The following is a 7,936-nucleotide window of genomic DNA, read 5'->3' as shown; positions in this document are numbered from 1 at the left end:
CTGTACCAGAGGCACCCTGCCCCCCGAGAGCCTGCAGGAGCACAGGGAGATTCCTATGGCAATCCACCCCTTTTCCTCTCACCTTCCCCAATAGTGGTGCCTTGCTTCTCCCATGTGCCCAGACCTCCTCCTGGGTTCCCTCTGCCTTGGCATTCAGCACCCCAGCCCATAGCTCACCACTCTCCAGGCCATGGCACACCACTCCCTAGGCCTTTAGGCTGTCCCCACATAGCCAATCCTAGTCCTCTCCTGGGAACTGATCCCCGGAGCCTGAGTCTCAGCAACCAGCCCCTGCCCAAGCGTCTCTGGCTGTGGTATCCAGGGCGGTGGCGGAGATGATCTGTGGGGCTCTCACTGTACTTTGCTCTCCTCTGTCCAGCTGCTGCACTTTTCTCAGCAACTTTGAGGTCCCTCTGTCTTGGCTGATCTCCCCGTTGGTTAGGTGGCTTCCCAGGGTGTGGGTTCCTTTTCTCCTTCACAGCTCCCTCGCATGAATGCTAGTCCTGTCCTGATTGGTTTTTTCTCTCTCTCCCTTTTTTTCTTTTGTTCTACCCAGTTATATTGAGAGTTTCTTACCCTTTTTGAAGGTTTAAGTTCTTCTGTCGGCGTTCGGTAGGTGCTCTGTGTGAATCATTTTACATGTACATGTGGTTTTTTTTTTGATGTGTTTGTGGGAGCAGGTGAGCATGACGTCTTACTCCTCCGTCATCTTGATTCTCTGTACTGGCAATTTTAGATTGCCAAAATAGTAACTTGGGGTCATTAAGATTTGTAGCAGTTCACACCCAAAGTACTTATGTTGGTGATAGCTCACTTGAAGCTTACCGGGAAAAATAGTCATGTTTAAATTTTTTTTGCTTCCAAGTTCTCACAAAGATATTTGATTTCATTAGAATATACAGGCACCTGGCTCTCCCCACTACCTCACAGGAGCCCACAACCTTGAGTCAGAGGATTAGTAGAAAAGGGATAATCTCAAACTTCTCTTACTGAGGATAAGGTTTACCTTATGCTGTGACAATTTCATCCATGTTCTAAATACTAGGCCTGGGGGAAGAAAAGAAAAAAGGAGGCGTTTCCCTTAATTCCTAAAGGAGAATTACTTTTGATCATTCTAGGTGATGTTTGGGTGAATTGGGGAAGCAGAAACCCCAGGGTTGTAATGGTCTATACACTGGTTAGTGAGGTCAACCAGTTAATCTTTGCACCTCCCATAGCTTTGTTTATGCAGTTCTTTAGGGAGGTAAGGAGTTAGAGAGCATGGAAAGTACAACAAATGATGTTTTAATGAGCTGGGGTTCTTAGCAGTCCACCACCAGTTAGCTGAGGCACTGGACGGATTCCTTCATGTCTTGCTAGGCACCAGATCTTCAACTACAATTAAAGAGGAATATACTAGACAGTCTCCAGGGCCAATTCCTGCTGTAAAATTCTGTGAGACTTCCATCTTTAAATATTCTAGCTCTTTGTTAAACATTTCTTGTGTCTTCTTGGTCTCTGCCTCTATTCTTTTTCTGAGATTTTGGATCATCCTTACTGTCATTACTCTGAATTCTTTTTCATGCAGATTGCCTGTCTCCACTTAGTTGTTCTCCTGGGTTTGTTTTTTTTTTTTTCCTTGTTCCTTCATCTATAACATATTTCTCTGTCTAACTTTCTGTCTTCGTGGTCTCCCTTCCACAGATTGCAGGGTCGGGGTTCTCTTGCTTCTGGTGTCTGCCCCCTGGTAGGTGATGTTGGTCCAGGAGCTTGTGCAGGCTTCCTGATGGGAGGGACTGGTGCCTGCCCACTGGTAGGTGGAGCTGGGTCTTGGCCCTCTGGTAGGCAGGGGTGTGTGTTCAGGTGGCTCTGAGCTCACTACAGCTTTAGGCAGCCTGTCTGCTCCTGGGTTGGGGCTCTGTTCCCACCTTGTCGGTTGTTTGGCTTGAGGCGTTGCATAATTGGAGAGACTTGCATCTTTTTCATCCTAAACTGCTCCAGACAATTCAATCCCATCTTTTATTTTTTTATACCTTTTTTTTTTTTCTATTCTACAGCATGGTGACCCAGTTACACATACATGTATACATTCTTTTTTCTCACATTATCATGCTCCATCATAAGTAACTAGGCATAGTTCCCAGTGCTACACAGCAGGATCTCATTGCTAATCCATCCATCTTTTAAAATTAATCTTTCTTTCCAATCCAAGAACATGGTATATCTTTCCATCTGTTTATGTCATCTTTGACTTCTTTCATCAGCATCTTATAGTTTTCAGAGGACAGGTCTTTTGCCTCTGTAGGTAGGTTTATTCCTTGATATTCTCTTCTTTTTGTTGAAATGGTAAATGGGATTGTTTCCTTAATTTCTCTTTCTGAAATTACTGGCCAGGCATGAACTGCTATACCAACATTCTGTGATAATCTGTATGGAGAAGAATCTAAAAAAGAATGGATGTGTATATATGTATAACTGAATCACTTTTTTTGTTCAGCAGACATTATCACAACATTGTAAATAAACTATACTTCAATAAAACTTTTAAAAGATAATCTTTCCTTAAAATGGGCTCTGGATACATAATGGGCTGTATATTTTCTTCACATGTCCCTCACTGGGAACAGCAGCATATTTCTTACTTCTCTATGAGTATTTTACTGCACAGGAAAGTTTTCCTGGTGAGAAAGTAGGTGACCTAGGAAAGTATTCTTGTCAACTTTTTGTGTTTCCTTTAGTTGGCTGAGAAAGCCCTTTGAATTGTCTGTTGAGGTTCATTAGATCACTAAAGAGCAATTTATTCGTTCAGTCATTCATTCAGTAAATTTCAATGAGACCTACTGGGTTCTAGGTACTCTGCCAGCTGCAGTAGTGCTTCCAAGAACTGTTTGAAAGTCTGCCATTCTTTTGCTTAAATACAAATCTGTCTACATGAATGAAGGTCCTCAGAGTCTCAGAAATTCTCAAGAGGCAGGAGTTGCAAGTTCCTCAGCGGCTCCCACCTTCGTTAAGCAGGACTTAAATCGCCAGACACCCTTCTCTGAAGTTAAGTGGGGCTGAATACTGGGCAAACAGTGTGAACAGAAGCATCTTATGGAATGTGATGGCTCTGCTTCCACCTTCTAAACATCTGTGGTTTTATTCCTTCCCTCCCTCTTCTTGGATTCTTTCTCATTCCTTTTTAGATCTCCATTCCCACAAATGAGAGATTTTGTCCCCTTCTGGGCCATCCCTCTTTTAACATTCTTCCTTGGGAAAAAATGCTTGAAACTTCATTTAAATTTTTACGAAGGCTTTGGTTTGTTATACTAATAAATCCTCTTCTGGTTTGTGAAACGTGTAGTAAATGCAATGCATTTATATAGAAATTAAGGTAGCACTACATCTTTTAAATTAGACAGACATATATGTAAAAGGAAGCAAATGTTTCCTGGAATGGAAGGAAGATTGGACTTGGCAGAGAGTTTCTTCCCTGTTATTTTCATAGGTTAATTTGCAGACTGTTGACTCACAGGGTCCATTGTAGTAGAGCCCCTCCCTCCTCCTCAGCCAGAAGGTCTGTCCTTTTTTGTACTAGATAATTTATTCACAGTTCCCTCCCTCCTCCCCTGATATTTATGTCACAGGCAAAGAAAGCAGTCTGCATCTATTTAGGGAGAATGGCAGAGGCCGGTCCATTTGCCTGATATATATAGTCGTTCTCAACCATGGCTGCACATTAGAATTGCCTGAGTGCTTCACAAAGATCTCACATCTGAACTCCACTGCAGAGTAATAAATGGCAATTATGATCTCTGCAAGTGGAGTTTAGGCACCAGTATATCTTTAAAAGCTTCCCAAGAACCCTTGCAGATAAAATGAGAACCAGTGGCCTATATTTTCTAAATGTTTTGACAACAGCATAGAGTAACTGTGGAGCATCGATGGGCCATATTGCAAGTGTTCAGTTTTGTCCTTTGTCACATAAACACACATGCACATGGCCCACTTGGGATATAAATGAGGAGTTTTAGTGACAGACACAACACAGAGAGAATATAGATACATATACAACTGTGTTGGGAGACTCACATGTCACAGAGAGATACACACACACCAGGGGTTACAGACTATGGCTCCTGACACACATACAGACGTATATTCTGGTACAAAGACACAACCCCAGCACTTCATAAAAAAGGACAGGTGCAGACACACACACACATACATTTGTAACATAGTCACAGAGACACATGCACACAGTCACAGGTAGACATATAGTTTCATGGAGGGACACAGTTATACACAGAAAGACACACACTTAAGAGGTTACAGCATAGAAGTAGCCTGAGATACACACAGAGAACTCCATTCACAGAGATATGGAAGGCAACATAGACAGGTTTGGACATCCTGCAGTGAAGAGATGCATGCTCAGAAATGACAAAGTACAATATCCATTCATGATCAAAACTCTTACCAAAGTGAGTATAGAGGGAACATTCGTGAACATAATCAAAGCCATTTATGACAAACCCACAGCAAATATAATACTCAATGGAGAAAAGCTGAAAGCCTTCCCACTAAAATCTGGAATAAGACAAGGATGCCTGCTCTCACCACTGCTATTCCACATAGTATTGGAAGTCCTAGCCACAGCTATCAGGCAAACAAAAGAAATAAAAGGCATCCAAATAGGAAGAGAAGAGGTAAAACTGTCACTGTATGCAGAGGACATGATACTATATATAGAAAACCCTAAGGACTCAACCCAAAAACTACTTGAACTGATCAACAAATTCAGCAAAGTAGCAGGATATAAGATTAACATTCAGAAATCGGTTGCATTTCTGCATACTAACAATGAAATATTAGAAAAGGAATCCAAAAATACAGTACCTTTTAATGGCTGAGTATACCGGCATTTTTAGCAACAAGGATGGACCTAGAAATTATCATGCTAAGTGAAGTCAGCCATACAATGAGACACCAACATCAAATGCTTTCACTGACATGTGGAATCTGAAAAAAGGACAGACTGAACTTTGCATAACAGATGCTGACTCACAGACGTTGAAAAACTTATGGTCTCTGGAGGAGACAGTTTGGGGAGGGTGGGGGGATGTGCTTGGGTTATGGGATGGAAATACTATGAAATTGGATTGTGATGATCATTATAAAACTATAGATGTGATAAATTAATTTGAGTAATAAAAAAATAAAAAAATAAGATTGTGAATAAAAAAATCAAATTGCTGCCCTTCAAAACAAACAAAAATACAATACCTTTTAAAATTGCACCCCAGAAAATCAAATACCAGGGAATACACCTGACCAAGGAAGTAAAAGACTTATATGCTGAGAACTATACAACATTAATCAAGGAAATTAAAGAAGATGTAAAGAAATGGAAAGATATTCCATGATCCTGGGTTGGAAAAATTAATATTGTAAAAATGGCCATACTACCCAAAGCAATCTACACATTGAATGCAATCCCTATCAAATTACCATGACATTTTTCACAGAACTAGAACAAACAATCCAAAAATTTATGTGGAATACAAAAGACCCAGAATTGCCAAAGCAAACCTGAGAGAAACAAAAACCAAGCAGGATGCATAACTCTCCCAGACTACAAGCAATATTACAAAGCCACCATCATCAAGACAGTGTGGTACTGGTACCAAAACAGACACATGGACCAATGGAACAGAATAGAGAACCCAGAAATAAACCCTGACACCTATGGTCAATTCATCTTTGACAAAGCAGGCAAGAACATAAAGTGGGGAAAAGAAAGTCTATTCAGCAAGCATTGCTGGGAAACCTGGACAGCTGCATGCAAAGCAATGAAATTGGAACACACCCTCACACCATGCACAAAAATAAACTCCAAATGGCTGAAAGGCTTAAATATAAGACGAGACACCATCAAACTCCTGGGAGAGACCATAGGCAAAACATTCTCTGACATCAACCTTACAAATGTTTTCTCAGGTCAGCCTCCCAAAGCAACAGAAATAAGAGCAAAGCTAAACCATTGGGACCTAATCAAATTGACAAGCTTTTGCACAGCAAAGGAAACCAAAAAGGAAACAAAAAGACAACTTACAGAATGGGAGAAATTAGTTTCAAATGGTGCAACTGACAAAGGCTTAATCTCTAAGATACACAAATAACTTCTAGAACTCAACAGCAAAGAAGCCAACAACCCAATGGAAAAATGGGCAAAAGACCTGAATAGACATTTCTCAAAGGAAGACATACAGATGGCCAACAAGCACATGGAAAAATGCTCAACATCATTATAAGAGAAATGCAAATCAAAACTACCATGAGGTACCACCTCATACCAGTCAGAATGGCCATCACTAGTAAGTCCACAGATGACAAGTGCCGTAGGGGGTGTGGAGAAAAGGGAACCCTCCTGCACTGTTGGTGGGAATGGAAGCTGGTACAGCCACTATGGAGAACAGTATGGAAGTACCTTAGAAATCTATACATAGAACCACCATATGACCCAACATTCCCACTCTTGGGCATATATCCAGACAAAACTCTACTTAAAAAAGACACATGCACCCGCATGTTCATTTCAGCACTATTCACAATAGCCAAGACATGGAAACAACCCAAATGTCCATCGACAGATGATTGGATTAGGGAGAGGTGATATATATACACAATGGAATACTACTCATCCATAAAAAAGAATGACCTCATGCCATTTGCTGCAGCACGGATGGAACTAGAGACTCTCCTACTGAGTGAAGTAAGTCAGAAGGAGAATGGCAAATACCATATGATATCACTTATATCTGGGATCTAATATATGGCACAAACCTTTCCACAGAAAAGAAAATCATGAACATGGAGAACAGCCTTGTGGTTGCCAAGGGGGAGGGGAAGGGAGTGGAGTGGATTGGGATCTTGGGGTTAATAGATGCAGACTGTTGCCTTTGGAATGGATTAGCAGTGAGATCCTGCTGTGTAGCATTGGGAAGTATGTCTGTTCATTCATGATGTAGAATGATAACGTGAGAAAAAATAATGCATACATGTATATGTAACTGGGTCACCATGCTGTACAGTAGAAAAAATAATTGTATTGGGGAAATAACAATTAAAATAAATAAATAATGAAAGGAAACAGGAAAAAAAATGTACTCTTGAGGGACGTTAAGATTTTTTTTGTGTATGTCTAAGATCTTAAAGCACAGTTAAGAATTTGCTTCTTTACGCAGAAGTGCTTTTGCCTAGGCCTGTTTCCAAGTGGGCATGAGGCATAGAAGTTGTATAGCTTCAGAGGAGGGAACATGCTCATGCTAGCTTTTAACAGAAATAGATCCTGCTGAGAAGTTATCCTTCACAGGACCCTGCAATCCTGAGGAAGTAACAACAATAACAACATAACAACAATGAAATAACCCCTGTGGGATGCTGACAGCTCTGGAAACTAGAACAAAAGATCCTGTAATAGCAATTCCTTATGGTATACCAATTTCTCTTCCACCTATGAACGCAAACCTATCATTTGTAGCTAACTTTACAGGTATAATGTCATTTGATCTTTGGAACAACTTAGTGGACCAAGTTCTATTATTTGCCTTCGTTTTGTAGGTATGGAAACTCAGGCACAGAGAGGTTAGTTAAGTAAGTTTACTGGGTCATGTCTAGATTAGATTCATGTCTAGGTTTAGATTCACGTCTGCTTGAGTCTGTGCTCCTCACCACCCCTGATACTGCCTCTTCTTCCACTGAGAGGGAGTTGCAGCCTGACTGTTCCTACTGTACGCATGAGAAGACAGAGGGTCTTCTAAGTACCTCAGCTAGAGCTTTTAAATGATAAACTAAAGCTTTGCATCTAAGTGTCTGCTAAGTGTCTGTTTCCTGGCCTGAGCCTGCATTCACTACAGATGTAGACCTTTGCTTCTTCCCTTAGACTGTTTGTGAAATTGATAGTGTGGAATTGTAA

The sequence above is a fragment of the Sus scrofa genome, chromosome 14 (genome assembly GCF_000003025.6).
Source record: "Sus scrofa isolate TJ Tabasco breed Duroc chromosome 14, Sscrofa11.1, whole genome shotgun sequence".
NCBI lineage: Eukaryota > Metazoa > Chordata > Mammalia > Artiodactyla > Suidae > Sus > Sus scrofa.
Note: the sequence above shows the minus strand (reverse complement) of the source record.